Source organism: Tamandua tetradactyla, chromosome 23 (genome assembly GCF_023851605.1).
Source record: "Tamandua tetradactyla isolate mTamTet1 chromosome 23, mTamTet1.pri, whole genome shotgun sequence".
NCBI classification, from domain to species: domain Eukaryota; kingdom Metazoa; phylum Chordata; class Mammalia; order Pilosa; family Myrmecophagidae; genus Tamandua; species Tamandua tetradactyla.
In genome coordinates this window covers 45,222,101-45,234,785 of record NC_135349.1, presented here as the reverse complement: position 1 = coordinate 45,234,785, position 12,685 = coordinate 45,222,101, and the positions used below count along the sequence as shown (strand labels likewise).

General features: G+C 43.7%; 1 long non-coding RNA gene and 1 pseudogene across 2 annotated transcripts in view; both read left to right on the top strand.

Moving 5' to 3' along the window:
* Window positions 1–8,540, top strand: part of LOC143667495 (uncharacterized) — a 94,996-nt gene extending 86,456 nt beyond the window's left edge. For both annotated transcript variants that reach the window (XR_013168065.1, XR_013168064.1), the window contains exon 5: window positions 8,451–8,540. This is a non-coding gene — a long non-coding RNA (uncharacterized LOC143667495). The remainder of the gene's footprint in view (window positions 1–8,450) is intronic.
* Window positions 8,541–11,139: 2,599 nt separating this feature from the next.
* On the top strand, window positions 11,140–11,240 carry LOC143667887 (U6 spliceosomal RNA; annotated as a pseudogene).
* Window positions 11,241–12,685: the final 1,445 nt, after the last annotated feature.

The following is a 12,685-nucleotide window of genomic DNA, read 5'->3' as shown; positions in this document are numbered from 1 at the left end:
GTGGGAGGTAGCTAGAAAACTAAGCGATAATTCCTGCCTTGCAATCGTTTATAATGCTGTTGGGGAGTCAGTCAACAGAGAGGCAGGCAGAGTGCGCTCACCGTGGCTTGGGGAGAGAGAAAAGACACAGTGAACTAATGAAGATGAAGGTGGGGATTCTTTTCTCTCCCTGGGGTATGTCTTTTCCTCAGAGCTGCTATAACCTTCTAGGCTGTGCCCTGCCGACTCTGGGGTGGGGGGACCCTCACTCACAGGCACTAGATGGGAATGACATCCGCTGGAGGTGCCCTCTGCCGTCGCCTCACCCAGGCAGTAGGAGGCCCCCTGCCATTTCAGCAAAGACTTTGTACTGTCCACATTAAAAAAAAAAAAGTGGTAGGATATGTATCCTATAAGATTTGCCATTTTAAGCATTATTCAGTGTATAATTCAGTGGCATTAATAGTAGTCACAATATTGTGCAACTGTCACCATTGTTTCCAAAATTTGTCATCTTTCAACCAGAAGCTCTACCCACTAAGCCATAGCTCTCCATTTCCCCTCTCCCCCGGTAACCTGTAGTCTCGTTTCTGTCTCTATGAATCTGCCTAGTCTACATATATCATGTAAATAGAACCACACAATATTTGTCCCTTTGTGTCTGGCTTATTTCACTCAGCGTGGTTTCAAGGTTCATCCATGTTACCATATGTATCACAACTTCATTCTTTTTTTGACTGAGTAATTTCTCAGTGTATGTGTATACCACCATTTGTTTCTCCGTCCATCTGTTGATGGACACATGCTGTTTCTACCTCTTGGCTATTGTGAATAAAGCTGCTAGGAACATTGCTGCACAAGTATCTGTTTGAGCCTCTATTTTCAATTTCTTTGGGTATATATATACCTAGAAGTGGGATTTCTGGGTCATATAGTAATTCTATATCTAATTGTTTTGAGGAAACTCCAGCCTGCTTTCCACAGTGGCTGCTCCATTTTACATTCCCACCAACAGTGTATGAGGGTTCCAATTTCTCCACATCCTCTCCCACACTTGCTACTTTCTGTTTTTTTGAAAAAATAACCAAACTGAGAAAAAAATATGGAACTATTAACGTTACCACCAGGGAATCCCCTGATACTGTGTCAAGCATTAAGGACACCCAAATCAATAAGGCCAAGCCCTTGATCTTGAGGCTTGCTCTTGTGAAGCTTATGTAGGTAGTGGAGAAGCTTAGCCTACCTATAGGTATGCCTAAGAGTTACTTCTGGAGGACCTCTGTTGTTGCTCAGATGTGGCCTCACTCTCACTAAGCCCAACTCTGCAAGTGAAATCATTGCCCTCCCCGCTACATGGGACATGACATCCAGGGGTGAAAGTCTCCCTGGCAACATGGGAGATGACCCTCTGGGATGAACCTGGTTCTGGCACCGTGGGATCAACAATGCCATCCTAACATTGTTGGAGGAAAAGAAGTGTAACAAATAAGGCATCAGTGGCTGAGAGAGTTCAAATAGAGTCGAGAGGCTACTCTGGAGGTTGCTTTTATGCAAACTTCAATTAGACATTGCTACCTATCATAACTTGACAAACCCCAACCAAAACCATTCCAGCCAACCGTAAAAAACACCTAGGGCAATATATAAGATTCTACAAAGGTTCCATGCTCTAGGGTAACTTTCTAGAAACCTACAACCTCCTAATGGGTCCCAGGACCAGGTAAGTCCTAAGACCTAGAGGGGCCAGCTTCTCCAGGACATCAGCTAGTTCCATCTCCCAACCCTTATTATTGACAGCCCCTTCCAACATGAAAAAGGTAGAATGGGCATAGTCCAAATACCCCAAAAGAGTGAGAGAAAGATCAAAGGTGATGGTGGAGTTATACAGAAAAGGTAGGGTTTAACAAACAAGTATGATTGCTGAATTATTATATTGATATTTCCTTACAGGGTCTTAGAGCAGCTAGAAGTAAAAACCTAAAATTGTGGAATTGCAACCTATCCAAACTCTGAAATCTGTTCTACAACTAATTGTGGTGCTGTGCTTTGAAATTTATTGCTTTTTTAAAAATATGTTATTTGTCACAAAAAAGAAAAAAAAAGTTGATTGTGATGATTCAAAAAAATATTTATTCCTTCTGGCCTCCTATGTTCTAGAGCAGCTAGAAGGAAAAATCTGGGAGGATGGTATGGCAGCCCATCGACTCTGGGATCTGCCCTGTAACTACTTGTTGAAGAGTGCTTTGAAAACTATTGCTTTTCTCCCTCTTTGCTTTGTATATATGTTATATTATACAATAAAAAAGTTAAAAAAAAAATAACCAAATTAGTGGTTGTGATGTGGTATCTCACTGTGGGGTTTTTTTTTTTTTTTTTTTTTTTTCCGCATGGGCAGGCACCAGGAATCGAACCTGGGTTTCTGGCATGGCAGGTGAGAACTCTGCCTGCTGAGCCACCATGGCCTGCTCCCACTGTGGTTTTGATTTGCATTTCCCTGATGGTTAATGATGTTGAACATCTGCTCGTATACTTATCGCCCGTTTGCATGTCTTCTTTGGAGAATGTTTATTCAAGTCCTTGGCTTATTAGGTACATTTATTCTTGAATGATCTCCTGAACGACAATAGTGATGCACAATGGGGCCTCTGAAGTGAGATGGCCTGGATTCGCATCCCAGCTTGGCCACTTACTAGTGTCTGACCTTGGCCGCTCTGTCTCTCTGGACCTCAGTTTTCCCCACCTGTACCGTGGGTTAGAAATATTAACTACTTCATACGATTACAGCAGACACTGCCTGTCAATGCCTCATAGGGGCTCCAAGAATGTTACCTGTAGTAGCAGTGACATCATTCGCTGAGCTCTTTACTGTTTTCATTGTGGGTACATAGGTGATCTCATTTAATCTAATGATAACCTTGCAGACTTGTCTCTATTTGACAGGTGAGAATTAAACTGAGTGTGGTGGTTTGAAGTTATGTGCCCCAGAAAATCCCATGTTCTTTTAATCCATTCCTGAGTGTAGACCTATTGTGGGTGGGACCTTTGGATTAGGTTATTTCAATTGTGATGTAACCCGCCTCATTCAGGATGGGTCTTGCTCCTCTTGCTGAAGTCCTTTATAAGAGCTGAAATTAAGAGAAGTTTATGGAGAGAAGTCCCAGAGAAGCTAGGAGAGGCACCATGGAAGTTGCAAGAGGAGGCCACTGGAACCAGGTGCTGAAAGCAACAAAACCCGGGAGCGAAGGACCAGCAGACACGGGCCATGTGCCTTCCTGTGTGGCAGAGGTGCCCCGGATGCCAGCAGATTGTCTTCAGAGCCCAGATATAGTCCTGTAGATGCCGTGAGTTGGACATTTTCGTGGCCTAAGAACTGTAAATTGTAAGTTAGTAAGTCCCCATTATAAAAGCCAACCCATTTCTGCTGTTTTAGCAAACCAAGACACCAAGGCTCAGGGAAGTGGAGTCATGTCCAGGGATAAGGAGCAGGTAGCAGGCAGAGCAGACTCCGACCCAGATCCGCCTGATCCCAGGGCCCTCCTCAATTGTTAATCTCAAATCAAGTGTTTAACTTGAATCTGTGACACTGTCCCTGCTTGCCCTTTCTGCTATTCAAATGCAGGTGCAATTAAGCAAGTGCCATCAGAAAGGAATCCACTTACCTCGTCAACAGCTTATTTAGGCAGAGAAAAGCTGGGGCGGTCCTGAGAATGCAGCTCACAGCAGCTCATGGGGCTTCGGGCTTCAGTTGCTGTAGGTTCCGAGGGTCCTTGATGGAGAACCCAGCATGGTCTCCTCACCCAGCACAGCTTCTCTGAGAACCTCTTGGAAACAAATGAAAGAAACAGGTCTGGGGCGGGCCGCGGTGGCTCAGCAGGCAAGAATGCTTGCCTGCCATGCCAGAGGACCTGGGTTCGATTCCTAGTGCCTGCCCATGTAAAAATAAATTAAAAAAAAAAAATTGTAAAAAAAAAAAGAAAAAAGAAACAGGTCTGGTATGGCTCCCTCTTCCGGAGCCATTACTTAGGATTTCTGTGTAGTTCTCTAGAGTGACGTTGGGTGTCACCTTTGAGTCGTCTAAAGCCAATTTCCTCCAGAGACAGACAAAATACATCCAGTTCCGAGAGTTTCTGGCTGTTTCAGATCCAGTTTGGAGGTGTTTATCACCACACTCCCACCCCCAACTCAGCCCAAGCAATCTGGTTCGCAGTTGCCCTGGGCCAGGTATGATCTTAAAAAGTGGGCTGGCTCCCTGCAGCTGATACTCCCTGCAGCTGATACAGTTTGAAGATGGTCTCCAGGGCCAGGTGGCTTTGCAACAGACTTCTGCAAAAAAGATGAATGCTAATGTAAGGAAGAGTGATGGTTTGTGCAGAGCCCAGCACCTCTGAGCCCCTTGTTTCCCAGAGTTCTCTGCATCACCCAGTCTCAGAGAAGTCATCGGTCCCAATGTCAGAGTCCACACTAGGCTGTGAGCCACCCTGAGCTCCTGGGGGCAGGGACTCTTTCCCATCCCTGCCTTCCGCCCTCCCTCCCTTCCAGTATTTTTCCATGCATAGAATGACATGTACACATGGTATTTAAATTTTAGGTGGCAATAGGATCACACTTTAATACTATTCAGCAACTTGTTTGATCAACATTTTGTGTATTATGGTCACTTTTCCATGTAGAACTTAAAAATGTTTATGTCCCCAAATGCCATTTCAAGGTCTCTCCTGTCCCTTGGAATATAGGAAAGACTGACTTGAACCCCAAGTCCATTCCCTGTGGATTCTGAGGGTCTGGTTAGGTTGCACAGGTCTGGTTAGGGAGCACAGGATTATGTTCTCACAATCACTCTGGTTCCCTGATTGTGCTTCTGCTGAATTTATCCCATCGCAATTCATTTATTTAACCAGTGCCCTACTGATGGACATTTAGGTTCTTTCCCAGTCTTTTGCTACCCCACAACAGTGCTTCAGTGAATACCCTTGTTCATCTTTTTTTTAAATGCATGTTGAATAAATTGCTACAAGTAGCATTTTGTGTGGCCAAAGGTTATGGCCATCTATAATTTTAATTCACATCGCTAAATTATCTCCACAGATTATTACTAATTTTCATTCCCAATAGGATGTGTTATCAAATTTTGATTGTGCTTATTTGTGCAAAATGTATATATTTCTTTTTCATATTCCTTGCCTATATTTCTCTTGAGATGATGATCTGAGGGAATTTTTTGCATGTGAGGGAGACTATTCCTTTGTAGTTCAGAATGGAGATACTTTTTCTTGGTTTAATATTTGCTTTCATATCATCTTTCTAAGCAGCTGCCTACTATTGTGCGGAATGGATGTATCATAATTTTTAAGCAGTCGTTCGATAATTTGGTTGCTTCTAATTTTTTGCTATTATAAACTGCATAGCTCTTTCCACATCTCTTTATGGTAAATTCTTAAAAGTGGGATTGCTTGCTTAAAGAATACTAACTTTTTTGGGGGGGGGCGGGGGGAGTGGTACATGGTCCAGGAAAAAGAATATTAACTTTTGTTTTTCTTAGCGTGGGCAGGCACCGGGAATCGAACCTGGGTCTCCAGCATGGCAGGCAAGGACTCTACCTGCTGAGCCACTGTGGCCTGCCCAACTTTTTTCTTTTAATATTAACTTTTTAAAGGCTTTTGATGTGTATTGGGTGTTAGATGTCATCTTTTTAAGAAAACACCTTATTAAAAAAAAACTTCTATTGGTTAAAAAATAAAATATCCCCACATACTAATCAACCCAATTCAGGTTGACCTTGTCTAATCCATTCTCCCATTCACTTCTGTTCCTCCTCTGTTATTTTAAAGCAAGTCCCAGAACAGCATATCATTTCATCTGTGAAGTCAAGGTTGAGAGATACCATCTGTGGGTGAGAAATTCACCGGGTCTCCTCCAGTTTTCCTAGCGGCAGGGGAATGTCACCCCTCGAGCCCTTGGGGGAGGCCACTCAGGGCCCACCATTTCCTCTGTTCCGGGTGCCCTTCTCAGGAGCCCTCCTGCTGTTTTACAGACTGGGAAAAACCCATCACCCCCGTGGATGACTTGCCAGCCTCAGCCCCAAAACTCCTGCTTCAACCCTAAGTTTTCACTTTTTTTTTTCGCAGGCAGGCACAGGAATCGAACCCAGGTCTCCGGCAGGGCAGGCAAGAATTCTGCCTCTGAGCCACCAGTTTTCACTTATTTTTAATTCATTCCAAAGTCAGGGAGGAAACTGCTGCCTGAACGTTAGCGACGTGGGCGTCTTACCTCTGCCCCTCTCTCACCTGGACTCTGCTTCCATGAATCCTCAGGTCCTGTGCGGGGGCTTCGCACTGACATCTGGGGGTGGGGGCGCCGGGGGCTGGCTGGTTTACAGCTGAGAGGGAAAGGGAATGGCTGAAGTCACCAGCCTGAAAGAGGGAGAATGGGGCTTGAGTCCCGAAGGAAAGTGATCTGAAGCACAGTCCCCAGCAGGGTAATTTGTAAGCAACAGCATCTCACCTGAGCGTGGCCCAGGACCTGCCCCCGAATCCCCCTCAGGGGCACTCCCAGGACGTTCCCAGCCATTTTCTGGAAACTTCTGTTGCTCTTGACAGGCTCCCTGTCTCCATCCTTAGTTGGCTTCACCTGGGAGTGCCAGACATCGCTCCCTTCCAGTCTCCCATCTCTCCTCAGCCTGGAAGAGTGGCTTTCACAGCAGGAAATTTTTGTCAGAATGACTGCTGCTCCTGGAGATTCCGGAAGTAGAGAAAACCCAGAGTGCAGCAATATACAGATGCCAGCTGCTCATCTTCTAGAGATTGCTGAGCTGCCTGCCTGCAAACGTGAGCCGTTAGTCGGGCTGTGTCCTAATAGGAACTGTGGGAGCCCCATTTATGGAACTCTGCGTGACAGACCTTGTGCCACGAGGGTCTTACCTCTGACAGCTCATTGAGGCCTCCAATAACCCTATGAGATGCATATTTAATTATTCTTATTTTGCCCAAGAGGAAAGCAGGCTTACAGAGAGATGAAGAAACTCACTGAAAGTTATACGGCAAGCCAGTCATGAACCCAAGATTTCTGCCTGGTCCTTCACAGGTCCTCATTCTTACCTTTGGATTCATTTCTTAGAACTGATGAAGCAGATAGGAGTCACAGCAGAAGAACAGCCCAATAAATCCACCCTGGAGGCCCAATCTGGGCAAGCTAAGAGAAGTAAGGTCAGATAAGAGGTGGCTTGGATAATTGGCCAATGGCACTTTCCACATGCAGGGAGGAATCCAAGATGGTGCGTTCTAGAAGGAAAGCCTGCTTATGGAGAAGGGCTTCTAGCTAGCTTGTCAGGGGAATTTGCTAGAGATCAGAGGGCTGGATCTGCATTGGGGGAACTTATAGTTCAGTGGCAGCCCCATGCTGGGGCTCTTAGAATGTTCTTACATCATGCGGACAGCCTTGTACAATTATGCAAAGTCTGAAATATTTGTCTTGATGGAGGCTGAGACTAGGGCTTCATCAGGACTTGGAGCACCAGAGGAAGGTACCAAATGCAAACATGTAGGAGGAATGTTGCCCTTTTGAATGCAAAATGTAAAATAATGACCACAGACAAGGTTTCCTCACTTTTGCCTCCTCCACTTTGCCTCATTGCATAAAAGGCATGTGTTGGGGAGATTTTCAAAAGGGAGCTTCCACGTGGGTTAGGGCTCAAGCGTCACTTTGCAATGAGACCCCCCCAGTCCCTTCGGTGAATTTGTGGCACCAGCCTTCATGCCTTCATCTGGCCTCTCAAATAAACAATTCAAGTAACATTTCCATTCTCATGTTCCCCAGATTCATATGCCATGAATTCTCAACATCATTTCAAAACTCTCAGTGCATCCTATTGGTTTTTGCCTCTAAAATATATCTCACATCTTTCTACTCTTCTGAGTGTCTATTTTGCCACTACCCTGGCCTCAGCTGCTGCAGTTCTCAGTGGATGGCAGAAGTCCCCTTAACTGCCTGCAGCTTCCCCTTCTTCCCCATGACCATTGTTTCTCAGAAAACAGGTAAAATGGTCTTTCAAAACAATGAATCAGATCTTGCCACTCTTCTGGTTTAAATCCTTCAACGGCTTAGAAAAAATCCAAATTCCTTCCTTTGGCCTCCATGGTCACAAAATGAACTGACCGCTTTGTGCCCACCTCCTCCTGCTGGACTCTACTGTAGGCATAATGGCTTTTTTTTTCGAATTCCCAACTCTTAGTACTATCATCCCTGCCACAGGATATTTGCACTTCCAGCTTCCTCTGCAGGGGCTACTATGAACCTGATCCTTTTTATCTTTGAGGACTCTGCTTAAGTGTTACTGCCTCAGAGAGACCTCCCCTGATCATCTAAGCTAGTTCCTGCCCTCACCCCCATACCCAGTTTAGGGGGACATATGAATATATGATATATATGATATATATTTTCCATGTAGTAATAGCACCCCTTTATTTCCTTCCTAGAATTTACCAGAGTTGGAGTGCCGGTTTAGTTCTGTGGTGGGCCCCAGAAAAGCCATGTATGTCCTTTAATCCTCATTCGATATTGCTGGCTGGGAGCATTTTGATTGCTCTCATGGAGATGCGATCCGATCCACCCAACTGTGGGTGATGACCTTTTTTTTTTTTTTTTTTTAACATGGGCAGGCACTGGGGATCGAACCTGGTCTCTAGTATGGCAGCCAAGAACCCTGCCACTGAGCCACCGTGGCCCACCCTGGGTGATAACTTTTGATCAGATAGCTTCTGTGGAGTTGTGACTCCACCCGTTCATCCTTTAAAAGAGGAAACATTTTGGAGAGAGTCCCTTTCTAGAGCCATGAGAAAGCCCCAGCAGAGCGACATAGCCAAGAAAGGCAGAGAGCCCACCAGCCAGTGACCTTTGGAGCTGAAGAAGGAGGATGCCCCCACGGGAGCTTCTTGAAACAAGAAGCCGGGAGAGAAAGCTAGCAGATGACGCCATGTTCGCCACGTGCCTTCCCAGTTGAGAGAAAGACACTGAACCCTTCGGCCTTTCTTGAGTGAAGGTGACCTCTTCTTGGGCCTTAATTTGGACATTTTTATAACCTTGCTTTAATTGGGACATTTTCTTGGCCTTAGAACTGTAAACTAGCAACTTACTAAATTCCTCTTTTTTTAAAAACCATTCCATTTCTGGTATATTGTATTCCGGCAACTAGCAAACTAGAACAGTTGGTAATTATTTTGTTTGCTTAAGTGTTTGTTCAGGGCTTTTCTTCCACTTGACAAGACTTGATTTCTTTTTCTCTTTTGAATTCCTAGTGCTGAGTTCCATGCCCAACATGTAGTAAGAGCTCAATAAACAATCTTGAGTGAATCAATTCCCCCACATCCAATCAGCCATCAATATCTTATTTTGATAAGATGTTATCTTATCAAGTTAGCTTATCTTGAGTTCCTCATCTCCTTATCATGTCCTTCCGCACCACAACCCCTTCTCTGGCTCTTGTTCATTTCACCTTCTCCTTCTGAGTTATTGCAACACCCTCCCATCTGGGCTTCTTGCAGCTTAACCTTTTCCTTTTTTTTTTTTTTTTAACACAAATCCGATCTTCTCACTTTTCAATTTAAACAATTCCCCTTTCTCCATTGCCACATACTAACTATTGGACCTGGGGCAAGCTCCTTAACCTCCAGACTCAGCCTCAGGCTCTTCATCTTTGGAATGGGAGTTATAATTGCATTTACCTTTCAAGGTTGGGGTGAAGATAAGATGTGGATCAATACAAATCTCTTAGCACAACGGCCAGCCCTATCATAGGAACTTTCATTACCAAGGTCATCATTCATTCTGGATTGAGGCTAGAAATATGACGCTATAAAATGAGCCCACTGTTAAAATGAGGAAAGATATTTGAAAACCACACGTTCAAAGGTGGGTTTGCCCAACAACTATATAAATGATGAAAATGCAAATCTTGCCTAGCATTTTGGTCTGTTGAAGTTTGGAGGAAACATCTATTTTGAAGGCAGGAGTTTGCATATCATTTTACAGACAATGAATATACATTAAATGAAAGACTTAAAGTGGCCTCAAATTAATATTAAAATCATATCATTCTGCACCATAGACATATCTTAAATACAAGGAATTTGTTTTAATCATAGCTCAGAAGTGGTGTGCTTAATTTATGAAAACCTCTTAATCAGGAAATTTCAAAACAAGTGTTTACAATGCATGGTAACACATGTCAGAGCAATTCTAAAATTTAATGTATGCAAAATATTCACATTCATAATTTTATGATAGCATGTCAGATTTGGCAAATCAAGTGCAGGGTAAGGGAACATCCATTAGCTGCTATAAAGCCCCATAAATGCAATGAATTTAATACTGTAACTCCCTCCCTATTGACTCAGAGCACTCAGCAATGCACTTAGCCATTTAATAAAACTGCCAGTTTGCATTGCTTTGAAAGCCTAAATTGGTGAGAACCTCCCTTTTTCAAAAAGTTTTCTCTCAGGAAGTCAGGGCTTTCTGGAGAACCGAAGCAAACTGTGATGGGGCCAGCTGTTTTTCTGAAGCTGCTTTTGTTTGATTTGGAAAGTCTTAAAAATAATTCCAGCAAGGAAGGGAATAAATGATTGAAAACGGAAATACAAGCTCAACTTGCCATTACCACTAGTCAGGGGAAGCTCCCAGCCAAACGAGCTCGTGGTTATTTTATTACTCATTGCAATTTGAAACTGTCCTAAAAGTTAGCAGAAGAAACAGAGAGCCTTTTGGTCAAGGTGCTCTCTCCTGCGAAGGTACAGCTGAGGCCGGCGGCAGCCGTCTTCGTGGGGGGCCCTCCCACTGCGAGTTCCCCTTGTCCTCCCCTCTGATGTAGGTCTGTGGTTAATGATTTTCCCATTTGGGATTTTTCCATTTCTGGACCCGCCCTTGCAGGAGTCGTGGGTGCTTGGGTTTTAGAATCACTCCTTGGAGGCAGAGACTGCTGGACAGGAAAACTGTTCAGAGCCTGTGCTGACTCTGGGAACAAACCTATCAGACCAGGAACTGAGCACTGGCCTGGTCCGTGCCCAGTAGGAGAGGAGAGCATTCACCAGGTTTTAATCTTATTAAAAAGTAAAATCGCCTCAACTTGGGCCTCCTTTCCCCTGTCATTCTCTCTTTTTAAATCTGAATTGTGTGCTCGCTTCGGCAGCACACAAAAATTGGAACGATACAGAAGATTAGCAAGGCCCCTGCACAAGGATGACACACAAATTCGTGGTGTGCCATGTTTTTTTTAAAAAAATTGAATTGTAATTACTTTATTGTATTTTTACTGAGGTGAAATTCACATAACATAAAGCCAGCCATTTTGAAGCAGCCAATTCAGTGGCATTTTGTACGTTCACAATACTGTGAACGTTTTCACCACCCCAAAAAGGAAACCCCCATCCACTAAGCCGTCTCTCCCCACTCTCTACTCCCCCAGTCCCTGGAGACCATGAGTATAAATGAAATCACACGGTTTTTTGCATCTGACTTTTTTCATTCATTCAGCATGATGTTTTTGAGATTCTTCCCTTGTCTCCTTTTTTTCTTTAAATATTTTCATTGAGATATCTTCACATACCATACAGCCCACCCAAAGTATACAATCAGTGGCACACAGTGTCATCACACAGTTGTGTATTCATCATCACGATCATTTTTAGAACATTTGCTTCGCTCTAGAAAAAGAAACAAAAAGACGAAAGAAAAACCCATACACCCCATACCCCTTATTCCTTTCTCTCAGTGACCACTTGTATTGTAATATGCCCAATTTTTAAAATCCTTACCCTCCCCCATTATTTATTTATTTATTTCCTTATCTTTTTACTCATCTGTTCATACCTTGGATAAAGGGAGCATTAGATAGACCATTTTCACATCACACCGTCACATTGTAAAAGCTATATAAAGAATCGTCTTCAAGAATCAAGGCTTCTGGAGCACAGCTCAACAGTTTCAGGTACTTCCCTCCAGACACTCCAATATACCATAAACTAAAAAGGGATATCTACATGATACATAAGAATAACCTCCAGGATAACCTCTCGACTCTTTTTGATATCTCTTAGTCACTGAAACTTCATTTTGTCTCATTCTCTCTTCCCCCTTTTAGTTAAGAAGGTTTTCTCAGTCCTCTGAAGCTGGGTCCTGGCTCATTCCCAGGAGTCAGGTCCCAAGTTGCCAGGGACATTTACACCCCTGGGCGTCACGTCCCATGTAGGATTCCCTTGTCTCTTAAGTTAGATCTTATGTTAGCTGTACCCTATGTCTTCTTATTTTGCCTATCTATCCATCTATCTATCTATCCATCTATCTATCCATCTATCTATCTATCATCCATCTATCCATCTATCTATCTATCTATCTATCTATCTATCTATCTATCTATCATGTATCTATTTAATTCTTGCTTGCGACAGTTTGGAGCTGTATGTACCACAGAAAATCATGTTCTTCATTTTAATCCATCCCTGTGGGTGTGGACCACGTGTAGGTAGGATCTGTTGGTGAGTAGGATCTTAAAATGTGGCCCACCTCATTCTGAATGGGACTCAATCCTCTTACTGGAGTCTTTTATAAGAGGATGAAATTCAGAGAAAGACAGAAAGAAAGACACTGTAACTGAGAAAGTAAGCCACAGATGGAGCAGCCGAAAGCTGAAAACCACAAAACCCGGGAGAGAAGGGAGAGA